The sequence below is a fragment of the Panthera leo genome, chromosome B3 (assembly GCF_018350215.1).
Source record: "Panthera leo isolate Ple1 chromosome B3, P.leo_Ple1_pat1.1, whole genome shotgun sequence".
Classification (NCBI taxonomy): domain Eukaryota; kingdom Metazoa; phylum Chordata; class Mammalia; order Carnivora; family Felidae; genus Panthera; species Panthera leo.
Genome location: NC_056684.1, coordinates 59,060,672 through 59,077,722, shown reverse-complemented (window position 1 = coordinate 59,077,722; position 17,051 = coordinate 59,060,672). Strand labels below are relative to the sequence as shown.

The 17,051-nt window shown below is 37.3% G+C and overlaps 1 long non-coding RNA gene across 1 annotated transcript in view; it reads right to left on the bottom strand.

Annotated features, from left to right (window-relative positions):
• Nucleotides 1-1,454: 1,454 nt before the first annotated feature.
• The window catches only part of LOC122222107, a 38,651-nt gene continuing 23,054 nt past the window's right edge, over nt 1,455-17,051 (bottom strand). The window contains exons 2-4 of the long non-coding RNA XR_006203601.1: nt 15,297-15,405; nt 4,138-4,281; nt 1,455-1,517 (exon numbers count right to left, since the gene is read on the bottom strand). This is a non-coding gene — a long non-coding RNA (uncharacterized LOC122222107). The remainder of the gene's footprint in view (nt 1,518-4,137; nt 4,282-15,296; nt 15,406-17,051) is intronic.

Below are 17,051 nucleotides of genomic sequence, written 5' to 3'. Positions count from 1 at the left end.
CCTAGACCACTGCTTCTTTAAATGATTACTAAAAAGAATGCTGTGATGTAAAAAGTGCCACAAAGTCTCACCTGCTTATCAATACTCTTATCACAAGTAATGTTTTCTTTTTTTTTTTTAACTGTGAATACTAGTTTTATTTAATCCTGCTTCCATTCTCCGTTGATTTATTTTTATTTTTTTTTAATTTTTTAAATATAATTTATTGTCACGTTAGCTAACATGTAGTGTATACAGTGTGCTCTTGCTTCAGGAGTAGATTCCCATGATTCATGGCTTACATACAACACCCAGTGCTCAACCCAACAAGTGCCCTCCTCAATGCTCCTCACCCATTTTCCCTTCTTCCCCACATCCGCCCATCAACCCTCAGTTTGTTCTCTGTATTTAAGAGTCTCTTATGGTTTTCCTCCATCTCTGTTTGAAACTATTTTTCCCCTTCTCTCCCACCATGGTCTTCTGTTAAGTTTCTCAAATTCTACATACAAGTGAAAACATATGACACCAGTAACATTTTCTATTGAGAGAATCAAGCAACATGCCTAACTAAGAAAGCTAAGTACAGTGTTCTAATAAAATATAACAATAATTTGACAATGCATAATCACTGTTGTGATACATGGTAATTAAACAAACAATAAGCAATTGTATAAATTACTACTATTGGTAACTACCAGGAATGCAGTGGGATGGCATTCAGTGACCAACTTCTCCCTCCATCAGAAATAATACTGACCTCATCTAGCTCTGCTTCTATTTAAATGTCCTAAGCCCCCAAACTGTCCCCTACTCCATCAGACCTTTCCCTCATTCTCCACACTCTATATTGAAATGACTATTTCCTTGGGAAACGGGTTCAGCTGAGAGATTTCTTTCTCTGCCTTTGTACTGAGCTATTACTATTATGAGCCTTATATTCTGCCATTTCTTCCTGGGATTTTTAGATAGACACACTTCCTTAAAGGGTTATAAGAACCTCAGACTCCCCTCTTTCCTTCCCAACATCAGGGTCTTTTTAAAATAGGTGCAATAGGTCCTGAGTCAGTCTCATAAAATAGGTGCAATAGGTTGAATGGTATGAATGTCCCGCCTCAAAAATCTCACCCTTAGATTATGAGACATTCCATCATTTACAGATTGATTTGGGTTAACTAATAAATACTCACCTCTCCTGCCACCAAAAAAAAGCAAACAAACTAACCAAGACAGGATTATTGGTCACTGGGATGGTACAAAGCAATGAAAATTAATATTTATAATTGTATTATATTTAGTAACAATAATTAATCATACCAACGGGATAGTTTTGAGGGAATGTGAGGAAGGGAAGGAGCAAGTGGAACTGCTATAATAGGGTGACAAAAAAATCTCTGCCGATGAGAGAACAAGGAATGTCAATTGGAAGAGGAAGGAAACTAGGTGAAGCCCAAAGATAAACTTCAACTTTCCATCGACAGCTCTCCAAGCATCCTCCTTTCTTTCCTTCCTCTCTGAAGGCCAATTTCTGTCCCCAACACCTGCCATGTGAAGAGATCATTTAACTTTTGTTAGTCTTAAATGTTACACACTCCTTTTCACAGTAGTTTGAGTTATATAGAGTTTTCTCATCTTGAAAATGGGGATAAGACCACCTTGTCAGAGACCAAGAGAAGTAGATGATTGTCCAGGAACATGTCAGCAATACCTCACTAGTCTAAGAGAGGCACTTAAAATACAAGTCCAAAGTTCTTTCTTCCTCAAAATGATTGAGGTATTTCAGATTAAAGTAAATGCTGGGGTGGAGCATGCCTGGATGGCTCAGTTGTGTAAGCATCTGACTCAGCTCAGGTGTTGATCTTAGGGTCTGAGTTCAAGGAGTACTACAGGGCAATGAGAAAGAACGAAATACGGCCCTTTGTAGCAACATGGATGGAACTGGAGAGTGTGATGCTAAGTGAAATAACCCATACAGAGAAAGACAGATACCATATGCTTTCACTCTTATGTGGATCCTGAGAAACTTAACAGAAACCCATGGGGGAGGGGAAGGAAAAAAAAAAAAAAAGAGGTTAGAGTGGGAGAGAGCCAAAGCATAAGAGACTCTTAAAAACTGAGAACTGAGGGTTGATGGGGGGTGGGAGGGAGGGGAGGGTGGGTGATGAGTATTGAGGAGGGCACCTTTTGGGATGAGCACTGGGTGTTGTATGGAAACCATTTTGACAATAAATTTCATATATTGAAAAAATAGATAAATAAATAAAAATGTAAAAACCAACCAAACAAACAAACAAAAAGCCCCATGTTGGGCTCCATGCAGGGCATGAAGTCTACTTAAAAACAAAACAAAAACAAAAACAAAAACAAATGCTGGTAGGTCAAAGTTCATTAGGAGAACTGTTCATAATAGCCAAAAGTAGAAGTAGTCCACTGTCTACCAAATGATGACTAGATAAACAAAAGGTAGTATATCCATACCATGGAATACTATTCAGCAATAAAAAGGAATGAAGCACAACAATGTGAATGTATCTAATGCCATAGACCTGTATTTTAAGTATGTTTTACCACATTTTTTTAAAAAAAGGAGTGAAGTAGTGATACATACTACAACATGGGTGAACTTTGGAAACACAATGCTACTGAAAGAAGTTATTCACAAAAGGCTACATACAATATATTTCCATCCATGAAATGTCCAAAACAGGCAAACTTACCAACACAGAAAGTAGATTAAGTGGTTGCCACAGACTGGTGGTAGGAGAAAATGAGTAGTGTAGGGGTGGTGAAAATGGTCTAAAACAAAGAGTGGTAATAGTTGCACATCTTTTTTTTTTTTTAATGTTTATTTATTTTTGAGACAGAGAGAGACAGAGCATGAACGGGGGAGGGTCAGAGAGAGGGAGACACAGAACCTGAAACGGGCTCCAGGCTCTGAGAGGTCAGCACAGAGCCCGATGCGGGGCTCGAACTCACGGACCGCGAGATCATGACCTGAGCCGAAGTCGGCCGCTTAACCGACTGAGCCACCCAGGCGCCCCAATAGTTGCACATCTTAATGATTACTCTAAAAACCAGTCAACCACACTCCTTATAATGGTGAATTTACAGTTAGTAAATTATCTCAATAAAACTTATTTTTTAAAAGTCAAATACTGGTAAACAAAGTACGGCTGATATACCTGGGACATTTCAGAAACGTTTAGAAAATCAAGATTAATCAGAAACTACATAATTGATCTATTTGTATACCAAAAAAAACCAAAACACATAAATAAGGTACAAAGCACAAACTCAACTAATATCATGAAACTAACAACAGATCACTTAGAAAACAAACAAGATTGACAAGAATTTTTTTAATGTGCAGAATTATACCTCTCATTGATTTAAAGGGGCAGTAATGTGTAATGAATGGTTAAGAAATCAGGCTCTGAAAATCAAATGGCCTAGGATCTAATCACTGGTTCTGTGATTCTGAGAAAGCGACTTAACCTTACTAAAATTTAATTTCTTTATACAACACACAGGCAGTATTTTAATTTCTTTTTAATATTCTTTCTTTCTCTTGGTCTTTATACTTACATTTCATTGTCTAACACTGAATTTCTTCTCTCGGCTATTTTATTACAGTTTGCCAATTTGGGATTTCTGTGCTCTTCTTTAAAGCCATGTTTTTTTTGCCTTGCCTCCAGGTTAAAAATCTGATGTTCTTGGGGCACCTGGGTGGCTCAGTCAGTTAAGCATATGACTCTTGATATGGGCTCAGGTCATGATCTCACGGTTTGTGAGATCAAGCCCTTGTACTGTCAACACAGAGCCTGCTTGGGATTCTCCCTTCCAGTAAATACACATTTAAAAAATAAAAAATAAAAAATAAAAAATAAAAATGTTCCTTTGTCTTAAGATTCCCATGTTCCCCACAGCTCTGCATCTTCAGGGCTTAAGTTATGCTTGAGTCTCTCAGGACATTAGGGAAAGCACATAGCATTTCTGGATTGTACTCAGTGTGTCTACTTCTCAGTAGACTGAGAACTCTTCAAGAGCAGGCAACAGGCCTATGTACCTTCCTTGCTACACCCTGTGTACATGAATAGTTCCTGGAAGAGAGTAGGTGGGCACTCAAATAGTTTTTTAGTAACTTATTAAAAGTCCTATTACTTATTCATCATCCTCATTGGACTCTTCAAAGCTGAGCTGCTATGAACCTCGCTTCAGTGCATATGGATATTCCACCATTTGCTGATCAGACTGCAAACTGAACCCACATGCAGCTAAATGCCCAAGTGTTCATTCTTTATCGATCTGAAAGAGAATAAAGTGTCTAGTGAATAACAACTTCTGCTGGGTCTCAGGCAAAGGTAAAAGGCTGCTATGTGTCTCCCTCTCCTTTCTTTGCCGTGCTAAGATTTTTAACAAGGCCGCTTTCCTTGTTGCATGGGGACAGTGTGCAGCTGACTAGAGCCCTGAATGTTACCCAGTCAAGTGCTTCCACTGCATTCCACATGAGCCAAATTAAATGTGGATGGACATCATCATCCATTTTTTAACCCCATATTCTCTATCTCCGCCTTTCTACTATTAAGAGGGAGTCTTTCAAATCTGTGCCCACCTTTATGGTGCTCTTTAACCATTGCACCACCTCTTGGCAAAGCAAGACAGATTGAGCAAAGACAAACTAAAGACAAGAGGCTTCTCTCTGGCTTCTTACTATCCTCCTCACCTTTTATATCTGTAGCCTCAATTCCTTCCACACAATGGTGTTTTCTTTGGTTTCCCTGAAAATCTTGGCTTACTAGTGCCTATCATCATCTCAGAAGGTTCCAAGAAGACAAGCCTGAGCTTTTCTCATCTGACTTTTTGATATTACAGTCTACTAATACATTTCCCAGTGAAAATCATATTCCCCCACTTGATCACAGTACATTCTTCTGGTGTACTGTTTATTTTTGTATTTTAAGTACATTTATGTGTTTAAAAAACATACTTTTCCTAACTTTTATGAATTTAACAACATCTGACTACTTACCATGCACAAAGCACATATTATTGGTCATTCTTTGCAGATTCAGAACTATTCTTCAAACTAAAATCAGCCTAAATAATGGAGGCAGCTATGCATGTATATGGGAAATCTCTCTGCCTTCCTCTTAATTTTGTTGTAAACCTAAAACTACTTGAAGAAAAATAATGTCTTTAAAAAATCAGCCTAAAGATCAGAGATCATATATGAAGCTAGACTGTAACACACTCATAAATAGCATCATACAATAATAAAAATTAACACTACACTGGTCCATTCACAAATAGGATAAGGAAGGGGTACAGAAATTAAGTTTTAAAACTCCATTCATATTTTGATGGATACATACATATAATGAAATTTTCCATCCAGTAAGTATATGGACTGCCTTACGTACTTTATGAGTCTTGGTGAGAGATACTATAGAAACTGAAAATATCAGACAAGCACTCTCCCTGCCTCCCTTGCAGCTAACATATGACTTGGGCTTGGCCAATTAGACATTCCCATCCTAGATATTGACTCCAAAGCTGTAACAGTAAAGAAGCAGGGACCAAGGAGAATACATTCTCGTAGCAGATGCAAGCAGCGAAGATAGTTGCAGCACCAGCATCAAGTTACAGGGGCAGAACTGGCAGCAATGTGGCACAGATGCCTAGTTTCCAGTACCCTTGGTGACAGTGGGACAAGCTGTGGCATCCAGAGTTCACAGGCAGAGGCAGAAGTATCCTCTCCAGACAGGGTCTGTAGGGTTATTCTGAGTTCTGGGTGTTCCCTAGCCTGTGTTGCTACTTTCCATTTTCCAAGCCTGCTCTATATTCTTCCTATAAATTTTCTGAGCTACTCAATGTCCTTTCCATAAATTTCTGTTTAAGTCAGCCAAAGTCAGTTTCTGTGGCTTGCAACTAAGGACTCTGAAACAATGAACTAGTGGCCAGCAGGTAGCAGATATTAATCTAACTCCAGCAAATTAGTATTTGTTGAGGACCCACTCAGTACACCATAACTTTTGGGGGAGGGTCAGATTTAATGGAGTACAATTTACAAAAAGTAAATTCACCCTTTTAAGTAAAGTGTTTTGACAAATGTTACAGTCACATAACCACTACCACAATCAAGATACAGAATGTTTCTGTCACCTAAAAAAGTTGCCTTGTGTCTTTTTTTTTTTAATTTTTAATGTTTATTTTTGAGAGAAAGAGAGCACAAGTGAGGGAGGGGTGGGGAGAGAGAGGGAGACACAAAATCTGTAGCAGGCTCCTGGCTCAGAGCACAGAGCCGGATGCAGGGCTTGAACTCCGGCTCGGAGCACAGAGCCGGATGCAGGGCTCGAACTCACGAGCCATGAGATCATGACCTGAGCCAAAGTCAGACGCTTAACTGACTGAGCCACCCAGGCGCTTCACCTTTTGTCTTTTTGTAATCAATTCTTCCTCCACATCTATAGTTCCTGGTAACACTAATGTGATTTCTGTCCCTGTGATTTGCTTTTTCCAGAATGTCATATAATGGGATTATATTGATGTAATTCTTTTGTGTCTGGCTTCTTTCACTTAGCATAACGCATTTTAGACTCATCCATGTTGTTGCATGTATCAGTGGTTTACTCCTTTTTATTGATGAGTAATGTTCCATTTTATGGACATACCACAATTTGTCTTTTCACCAATTGATGGATATTTGGGTTGTCTCCTACAGAAACCTTTTGAAACACAGAAATTTACCAAAATATTTACACTCTACTTTCTGGAAGCTAAAATAGTAAGAATCTTTAAACAATGTGAAGGAAATCATGCATTCTATCATAAAACATTTTATTCTATTTTAAAAACCATTATATACTGAGATACATATATTTAATTTTTCTTTCAGTATCCCCTTTTGGTACATTAGTAAAAATAAAGACAATATTATTGATCCTTCCCAAATGACACAAGAAAACCATAAGAAAAATCCATCTTTTCCCTGAAAATTTCTTCAGAGAAAATAACTCAGGCAATATATACATACATTATTGTTTCTCCTTTGCTTAGCAATATCACTGTAGTGTAACGCAATAAAAAGCAGAATGCTACTTAGTGCCATCTTCTCTCTTAAATCAACTAAGTTCCTAACTCAATAGCAATTCCAAAGCTGTGGCCAGTTTTAAACCTTTGGTAATTCATCCTACAGGAGAAAGGTCATTCTCCAAACCTATTTTCATGAGTTTCAAGCTTTATAAACAATATGGCTAAAGGCTGTTACAGTCAGTCCATTCAGCTTCTGAATATTAAAAGAGCTATCATTAACACACATATTTCAAAATATAGAAGACATATTGGTTCAGAAAAAAATCCTAACACTCCTATATAAAACAGAATTCTAGCCCTAACTCCACTGATAGAGTTTGGGCATAAAGGCTGTATCTCCACTGCATCTCCTCTGGTCATGCTGAAAAAAGCATCTTTGCCACATCTTAGATTCTAATACCTATTGTAAGGCTTTTGAGATTTTCAAAATAATAGATTTGCTTAACTCTACTATTTTGTGGCCGCTTTACAAGCATATTTCCCAAGTACATGGATTCCAGTCAAAGACAGTGATAATTAACTATAATTAAAAGTTAAAAATATTAAAATTCTCAGGCAATCAGAGTACATATTTACACCCATACTAAGGAAAGTCAATTCAGTTCACTTATAAATAGCTAGTAGCACTGAACTAATACTATTCTGGATACATTATGGAGATATTATCCAATATGTATAAAACAGAAGGGAACCATATACTGCAGCATATAATAAACCTCAGAAATGAAACCATGAACTTGGTCATATCACATTTGTTGTTTGAGGCAAAATTTTTTCCTGCTATGCTATAGTTCTACTGTAAAATAAAGCACATGGGTGGGAAAGAGTCACTGTGACTTACCGAAGTACACCCAGACCTTGAACAACACAAAATAACCAAAAGAACTGAAATTGACCTCCCTACCCCACAAGCTAACCATTTTTTATGTAGTCCCAAACTTAATATTCAAGTTCCCCCTCATCTGCTTTGCTTCTTTAAGAAAGGACGTGGGGAATTCAAAGGAGTACAGATAAACAGGGGCTGGTAGAAGTAGCCAATGGTAGCAAAATTAGAGACCAAAATCCTCAAATGGATAAGAACACAATTTCAACCTTCCAGCAACCTGACGTATCCAAACTCCAGAGGGATGCTAGAAACGAATGAAGACAACTTCAAGAACTAGCATATCTGAGAAGAAAACGGGTGAGCTCCTGCTTTGTTCCTGCAGTAACAAACACCCAGCTGAACTTTCCTGTCTTTATATCTTAATAGTTTACCACATTGCTCTCTGTCCAGCAGAATGAAATGGGACCTTTACTGCTTTCTAAAGTTAAAAACTAGTTTAAGCAAGGTAGAAAGTAAGCTGAAGATGAAAGGTAAATTGGGGTAGTTACTAACACAAAAACAGAAATTCTGAATGCTGTACAAAAGTGAAAGGACCCTGACAAAAGCAGAAATGATTTTATTAAAGATGACAAACCTACAAGTCTAGTTTTGGATTCAATCATTAATTTTGTAAAAAAAAAAAAAAAAAAAAAAAAAAAAAAAGTCATCCTAAAAAAGACAAGAATAACTTGAAATAAAGCATCTTTTTAAAAATATTTCAAGGGGGGCGCCTGGGTGGTGCAGTCGGTTGAGCGTCCGACTTCAGCCAGGTCACGATCTCGCGGTCCGTGAGTTCGAGCCCCGCGTCAGGCTCTGGGCTGATGGCTCGGAGCCTGGAGCCTGTTTCCGATTCTGTGTCTCCCTCTCTCTCTGCCCCTCCCCCGGTCATGCTCTGTCTCTCTCTGTCCCAAAAATAAATAAAAATATATATATATTTCAAGAAAGAAATTCTTTTTTTTTAAGTTTATTTATTTATTTTGAGAGAGAGAGAGCAAGGGAGGGTCAGAGAGAGAGAGAATGACAGAGAGAGACAGAGAATCCCAGACAGGCTCCTAACTGTCAGCATGGAGCCCGTAGTGGGGCTTGAACTCACAAACTGGGAGATTATGACCTGAACTGAAATCAACAGTAGGATGCTTAACCGACTTAGCCACCCAGGCACCCCTCAAGAAATAAATTCTAAGAGTGTTCTCAGAGTTCTCAAGACATTTAGGAATTGAAAATACCCATTAAAACAACTACCCACAAAGGGAATAAGAGTGATAATCTATGAGGTATTTTCAATATTTTGAAGAGCCCGATGGAAATTCTACATTAAGTCTTAGGATTTCTTTGTATTCAATTATTTTGTAATGTACAGATATTATCATTGAAATGTATATGTCCTTCATTCATTAAAATAGGAAAATTATTACTAAATATAGTAATATATTTGGCTAAATATATTGGTTAAAAAATCTTTTAAAACAACCCATGGGAGGAAAAATAATAAAAGGAGTTCTGTTTAACTGTCCTTGTAGTGTACAGCCTCTAAATCAAATAGCCATCATAAAAGTGGAGGGGAGAAAATCCCTTTTTTTAATGTTTTCAAATCCCTTCTGAACATTTAAGCAGAGAGACCTGATAATCAAGAAATTTGAAAAGGTTTAAATCATATGTAATATAGTTTAAGAGCAGCTCCTGGACTTAATAATATCATTTCCCTGAGTCCTCCTTGAAGACAGAAGGATATAAGAAATAAAATTAAAATTCTGCATAATCATAATACCCAAAGATAATCACCATGAAGATTTTAATGTATTACCTTCCGTAATAGGCTGAATAAGTGCTTCCAACTATATCGGGTCTAATCCCTGGAACCTGTAAATGTCACCTTTTATAGAAAAGGCTCTTTACATATGTGACTAGGATAAACTAAATCCAGGAGATTATTCTGAATTATTCAAGTGGGTCCTAAATGCAATCACAATTATCCTTACAAAAGAGAGGCAGAGGAAGGTTACACACAGAAGAGGAGAAGGCAGATTGGAGTGATGCAGCCACAAGCCAACGAGTGCCTGAAGGCAGGAGAAGCTGTTAGAGGCAAGGAACAGGTTCTCCCCGAGAGCCTCTAGTGAGAACACAAACATACCAGATGTACCATATATAACATTGATGTAACCATTCTTCTATTTTATATATGTTCAATTTCTTTCACTTTTATAAATAGTGTTCTAATGAACATCTTGGTATAAAAATTATTCTTGTATTTTTCATCATTTCCTTAGGAGGGAGTCCTAAGGAATTCCTGAAGTTGTCAATCTTTTCAGAAGGACTATACCAATTTAAACATGCACTCCGTGTATTCTTACCATAACTGAGATTTTTTTTTTCGCTAACTACTATCATAAAACCTGGCATCTCGTTTTAACTTACAGTTTCTTGCTTACTAACGAAGGTGAAGTAAACATTTTTCACATGTTCATTAGCCAATTGTGACTCCTAATTGTATTGTCCATTTGGGGGCATTTTTCCCCATTGAGCTACTGGGTTCTTTTTTAGTGTTTAGATAATGAGTTTTCATTATTATTACTAAGGATATTAATCTTTTGCCATATTATCTGCAAATTTTTCTTCTGAATTTTTGCTTGCCTTCCAGCTTTTGTTTTTGATGTTTTGCCATGAAGAAATTTTTAATTTTCATGTAACAGATACATCTTTTGATCTTTTCCTTTTTGATTTCTTCCGTCATCTTTATGCTTAGAAATTTCTCCCCATGCAAATATTACATAAATACTTCTAGTTACTTCTAGTGACTTTCATTACTGCTATTTGGAAATTAATGTTTATCCAAAGTGAGAAATCATCTACTGAGTTTCTTCTCTAAACTCAGTCAATACTTTTGAACGTCAATGAATCATTCCAACTGAACCAAATGACAATAGATTTACTTTCTTCCAGTATCTTTCAATACAACTAGTTCATTTGTAAATTTTTTTCTAATGAATCTGTCTTTATCAGTTGGACATTTCAATATAATAACAGTAGAAAAAAGGGCCCATAGGTTCTACCACCAAGCAACTAGTATTGGCCCAGAGCCCTGGGTTAAGAAAAATGCTCAGTAGTGAAAAGTACTTACACTGCTAACCACGGTCCAGGAAGGAGAGCACAGCAACAATGCTCTCTCTTCCCTAGCACCTGGATCCTGGGGCCAAGACTTTATTCCTCACCCTCTGTACTTGGCCTAGTGCCTACCACATAAAAGATACTCTGTAAAGCTTTTTTGGGTAACTGAATGACGTCCATTCCAAGGCCCCTCTCTCAGGCATTCTAAGCACTTTAATGATGCATTGCATTAATACAATGTAACTTCAAATTTATTATAGAGCCACTGAGGGAAAGCCCATGTTCAACAAAGCAGACATTGATTCTATTTATCCTCTGTTCTAAGACACACTGAGGCTATTAGATCAATTAACAGTACAATCTTCCAATCAAGTAAAGCATCTAGAAACTCTATGACCAATCAATAAATAGATAAGCAATTCTTCATTGAAAAGGGAGAATAATTTATTTACCTGTTAGGACAAACTGTTAGAGTAAATCAAATTGTCTGCATTTAGAAAGTGTACCTCTCGGGGTGCCAGTCAGTTAAGCATCAGACTATTTTGGCTCAGGTCATGATCTTGTGGTTTGGGGAGCCCCGCGTTGTTAGTACAGAGCCTACTTTGGGATTCTCTCTCTCCCTCTGGCCCTCTCCCACTCACATGCACACTCTTTCATTCATAAATAAATAAATAAATAAATAAGCACAAATCTTGTAGCAAGATAATGAAAACATTCAACAGAACAGACCCTGCCAAAGTTTATATAGCTTAAATATAAGTCTCATGCTTTCTGAGTGATTTCCCAATTAAAAGGAAATTGATTTTGTGATGCAATTAATACCAACTTATTTTAATCTCTAAAATTTTAAAGTCAGACTAGACTACATATGAGGATCCTTCTGAATTTAAAATTCTTTCATATAGAAGATCACCCATTTAAGTTCCCACAAGGATTAGTGGGAGAATCATGCATATAGACTTGCTCATTGTCAAATTAAAATGAATTTTAGACTTCTTGTCTTTGATTCTTGTGTGTTAGAGCCAATTTTATTTTTGGTGGCAAACACAACTGAACTATAATGGTAATGACAAGAACAGTTATCTGGTGTAAAAAAAATTTTTAACAGCTCCACTATCTGAAAGTAAACATAAACTATATTTTCATTTCCCAATCAGAACCCAGGAATCAATTTCAATGTTTTTGAGAGTTAAGACTGAAAATTGTAGGTGCAATTTTACTTGGAGGCTGGGACAATGCAAAGAATTGGAGTTAACTAATTCCCTAAGATAATTCATTTTGATAGTTCAGATTTTATGTTTACTCCACCTCTACCCATTCTCTCTCTTCCGACACTCTCTGAGGTGCTAATCTGAATGCCCTAATCCCTCTTCTGCCAAGCTAAGTAAGTGCTATTCCATCGTACTACTCATCTGCTGCTACAGGCTTCCTTTACTTCAAAGGTTTCTTCTCTCCCCGTTGTTCCCTGATCGGTATCATTGCAGAATCACCTAGGCTACTCCTCCCCATTGCTTACTACTTCAAATTGCTCTATTTGATCTTTCCTGCGCTCATGTGCAATCACCAGCCTCAGAGAGCTCACATGGAAAATGCACGAGCCCTGGGTGAGCCAACTTTAATTTTACTCAACAGAGAGTGAAAGTATAAAACTTAAGCACTTAATGAAACACTTATTTCTGGCTCCTGTATTACACTCGGATTTACTCTCTTCTATTTACTCCTGGCTTCTTGGAAGGCTTAAATTATCTTTTATTCTCACCATGCACATAATCCTTCAGGATGCTCTACATCCTTTAATCTACACCTACATAAGGAAAATGTAAAACAGTCCCCTAGATTCTCCTCCATTCCTCCAGACCGTACATGAAGGTTAACTTTAACCAAATGATTCCTGTGGAATTGGAATCCCCAAAAAAGTATTTTGAGGAGGGAAAATTTTTTTTTAATCTCTGCGACCCAAGATCAGGTAGAGGGGGTAAGTTGAGAGAAGTTTCTAAGAAAATAGAGTTAATCAAAGAGAGGAGTGCTGGCAGAGATCTGTTGAGAACAGAGTTACCCTGAAAATATTCAAGTACACATCTCTTCCCAGTAAATGTAGATGGAAGAGGAAGCCACACCAGGACCTGCTGGGTTTGGTTTTATAGGAGTTTACCTGACAGGAGCATATTTCTTGTTTCATCAGCACTCACCAAAATATATGAGCTCCAATAAGACACAATAACAAAATGAGGAATTTTTAAAGCATATATGGTGGCTATGGTTATATAATCTCTTATAATGCTAAATTCAGTTAGACTATCTGAATATACTTTTTTTTTTTAATTTTCTTAATGTTTATTTATTACTGAGAGACAGAGAGACACAGAGCATGAGCAGGGGAGGGGCGGAGAGATGGAGAGACACAGAATCCAAAGCAGGCTCCAGGCTCCGAGCTGTCAGCATAGAGCCCGACTTGGGGCTCGAACCCACGAGCTGTGATATCATGACCTGAGCCGGAGTCAGACGCTCAACCAACTGAGCCACCCAGGCGCCCTGAATATACTTTTTAAAAAATGTGGTGGGGTGCCTGCGTGGCTCAATCAGTTAAGCGTCTGACTCTTGATTTCAGCTGAAGTCATCATGTCACAATTCACGGGATCGAGCCCCACATCAGGCTCTGCGCTGACAGCGGGGAGGCTGCTTGGGATTCTTTCTCTTCTCTCTGTGCCCCCCTCCCCCCCGCTCGTGTGTGCACTCTCTCTCTAACTAAACATTTTTTTTTTAATGTGGTAACCACAGCTATTTCCCTATTTAGATAAAGTACTACCAAAACTCCTTTTTGTGTTACAGAAAAATACTTCATTGCTGAAGCACATAAAGAGGTAGAATATAATACTTAGCCTTTTGCATATTGCCTTGTATATAGCAGCTACATGCCCTTTTATTCTTGGAAAGAAGATTTCATCAGTGTATGAACTATTTCTTCTGATTTTCAAATATTATTTTTCAAGGTTTTCTTCTCAAATATAGATTTCTCAAAATTTATTTTTCCCACCTTTTTAAAAAACCACCTGATTGTTCATATTCTCAGGTATCTCAGAATACAGAAAGGCATCTTCATTTTCTCAAGATTTTTCCCTTTCTATAATTGAGAATCTTTACACTTATACCATTTCTCTATTTTTGGCCCCAATAGCATTTCTAGGCCCAGAGCCTCTTGCAAACACAGCTGGTTGGGTCTCTAACCCCTGATGGTCACTTCTGATAGGACTTCTGCCCTTAGATAAACCTCTGGCTTCTGTCTGCTACTCCAGGAAGGGCTACCTTGCCCAGCTGCTTATACTACAATACGAATAACATGAAAACTCAAGGTTGAATTATGTATTACTGTAATTTATATACAACTTTTTTCATTTAACAGGATTTTCTATAGATTTTTATAAGTAGTTCATTTAAAATACTTCCATTTATATTCAACTTTTTTAAAGTGACCTACTCTGTGACTCAAGATATACCTTTAATATTACTCTAGCTGCTAATGTCTATGCATGCTGACATATTTATTTTTTTTATTTTTTTTTTTAACGTTTATTGATTTTTGAGACAGAGAGAGACAGAGCGTGAACGAGGGAGGGTCAGAGAGAGGGAGACACAGAATCTGAAACAGGCTCCAGGCTCTGAGCTGTCAGCACAGGGCTCGACGCGGGGCTCGAACTCACGGACCGTGAGATCATGACCTGAGCTGAAGTCGGACGCCCAACCGACTGAGCCACCCAGGCGCCCCAATGCTGACATGTTTAAACACACACACACACACACAAAGTATGTTAGTGCATTTTTGTGTAAGACTTCTAAACACAAAATTACACTAAGTTATCACAAAACAGTGCCAATTGCAGTATATGACTTAATGCATACATTACTGAAAAACATGAAAGCCATCTTATAATCCCCACCATAAGTAATCTGATAAGTGGTATTTTAAAGAAGTCATTATATTTCCAGCCAAATCATTGATTAAGCTGTTCAAACTACCCAATTTTACTCGTTAGGACTACCTCTGGTCTATTCAGTATTCAATACTAAGTTTTAATTATAATTGCAGGGCTATACTTAGGAACACATCATTTTTGTTTTTTGTTTTTAATATACTAATACTACACAGCATACAATAATGCACAGTGAGAATGCTAACCCTGTAGTATTTTTTAGAAATCATATTTTTCTATGCCAAGATACGATTTTCTCCTAGATATAAATCATTAAAGTATATGCTGACCTTTGATTTCCTGATGAGTAACTCAACTGGCACAGGGACCTTCATCTACCACATTCCAGGCTCTGTCTTCTCACCCGTCCCATAAAATATTGCTGTGAAGAAAATGACCCTACTAGAATGTCATTATTGAAGACAGTATCCTTAAATAACCATCTGCTGGCTTTTAACACAGTATTCCTATAAATCATTTTTATTTAACTACATAAACTACTTGTTTCTAAAATAAAAAGTATAACATAACCCACAGTCATTTTAAATAAATTCTAAACACACTGCTATTTTTATTTTCTTTTAGAATTAAATTCAGTGACTTTTTAAAAACTAGCTTCTAGGGACCCCCAGTTGACTCAGTTAGTAAAGCACGTGACTCTTGATTTCCGGGTGGTGGGTTCAAGCCCCACGTTTGGCATAGAGCTTACATAAGAAAAAAAAACTAGGCTCTAGTTTTTTAAAATGGGATCTTATTTTTATTTTTTTCACATTGTTTTTTAAGTTTATTTATTTTTTTCTCTTTTTTTACCATTTTATTTATTTTTTAAATTTACATCCAAGTTAGTTAGCATATAGTGCAACAATTTCAGGAGTAGATTCTTTAATGCCCCTTACCCATTTAACCTACCCCCCTCCCACAACTCCTCCAGTAACCCTCTGTTTGTTCTCCATATTTAAGAGTCTCCTATGTTTTGTTCCCCTCCGTTTTTATAATTTTGCTTCCCTTCCCTTATGTTCATCTGTTTTATATCTTCAAGTCCTCATACGAGTGAAGTCATATAATATTTGTCTTTCTCTGACAAATTTCACTTAGCATAATACCCTCTAGTTCCATCTATGTAGTTGCAAATGATAAGATTTCATTCTTTTTAATTGCCAAGTAATATTCCATTGTATATATATACACCACATCTTCTTTAAAAAAAGTTTTTTAACATTTATTCATTTTTGAGAGACAGAGCATGAGCAGGGGAGGGGCGGAGAGAGATGGAGACACAGAATCCAAAGCAGGCTCCAGATTCCAAGCTGTCAGCACATAGCCCAATGCGGGGCCGAACCCACAAACCACGAGATCATGACGTGAGCTGAAGTCGGAAGCTTAACCAACTGAGCCACCAAGGCACCCCTATATACCACATCTTCTTTTTTTTTTAATTTTAATTTACATCCAAATTAGTTAGCATACAGTGCAATAATGATTTCAGGAGTAGATTCCTTAGTGTTCCTTACTCATTTACCCCATCCCCCCTCCCACAACCCCTCCAGTAACCCTAAGTTTGTTCTCTATATTTATGAGTCTCTTATGTTTTGTCCCCTTCCCTGTTTTTATATTATTTTTGTTTCCCTTCCCTTATGTTCATCTGTTTTGTCTCTTAAAGTCCAAATATGAGTGAAGTCATAGGATTTTTGTCTTTCTCTGACTAATTTCACTTGGCATAATACCCTCCACTTCCATCCACGTAATTGCAAATGGCAAGATTTCATTCTTTTTGATTGCCAAGTAATACTCCATTGTATATATATACATCTTCTTTATCCATTCATCCATTGATGGACATCTGGGCTCTTTTCATACTTTGGCTATTGTTGATAGTGCTGCTATAAACATTGGGGTGCATGTGCCCCTTCAAAACAGCATACCTGTATCCCTTGGATAAATACCTAGTAGTGTAATTGGTGGGTCCTAGGGTAGTTCTATTTTTAATTTTTTTGAGAAACCTCCATACTGTTTTCCCGAGTGGCTGCACCAGTTCACATTCCCAC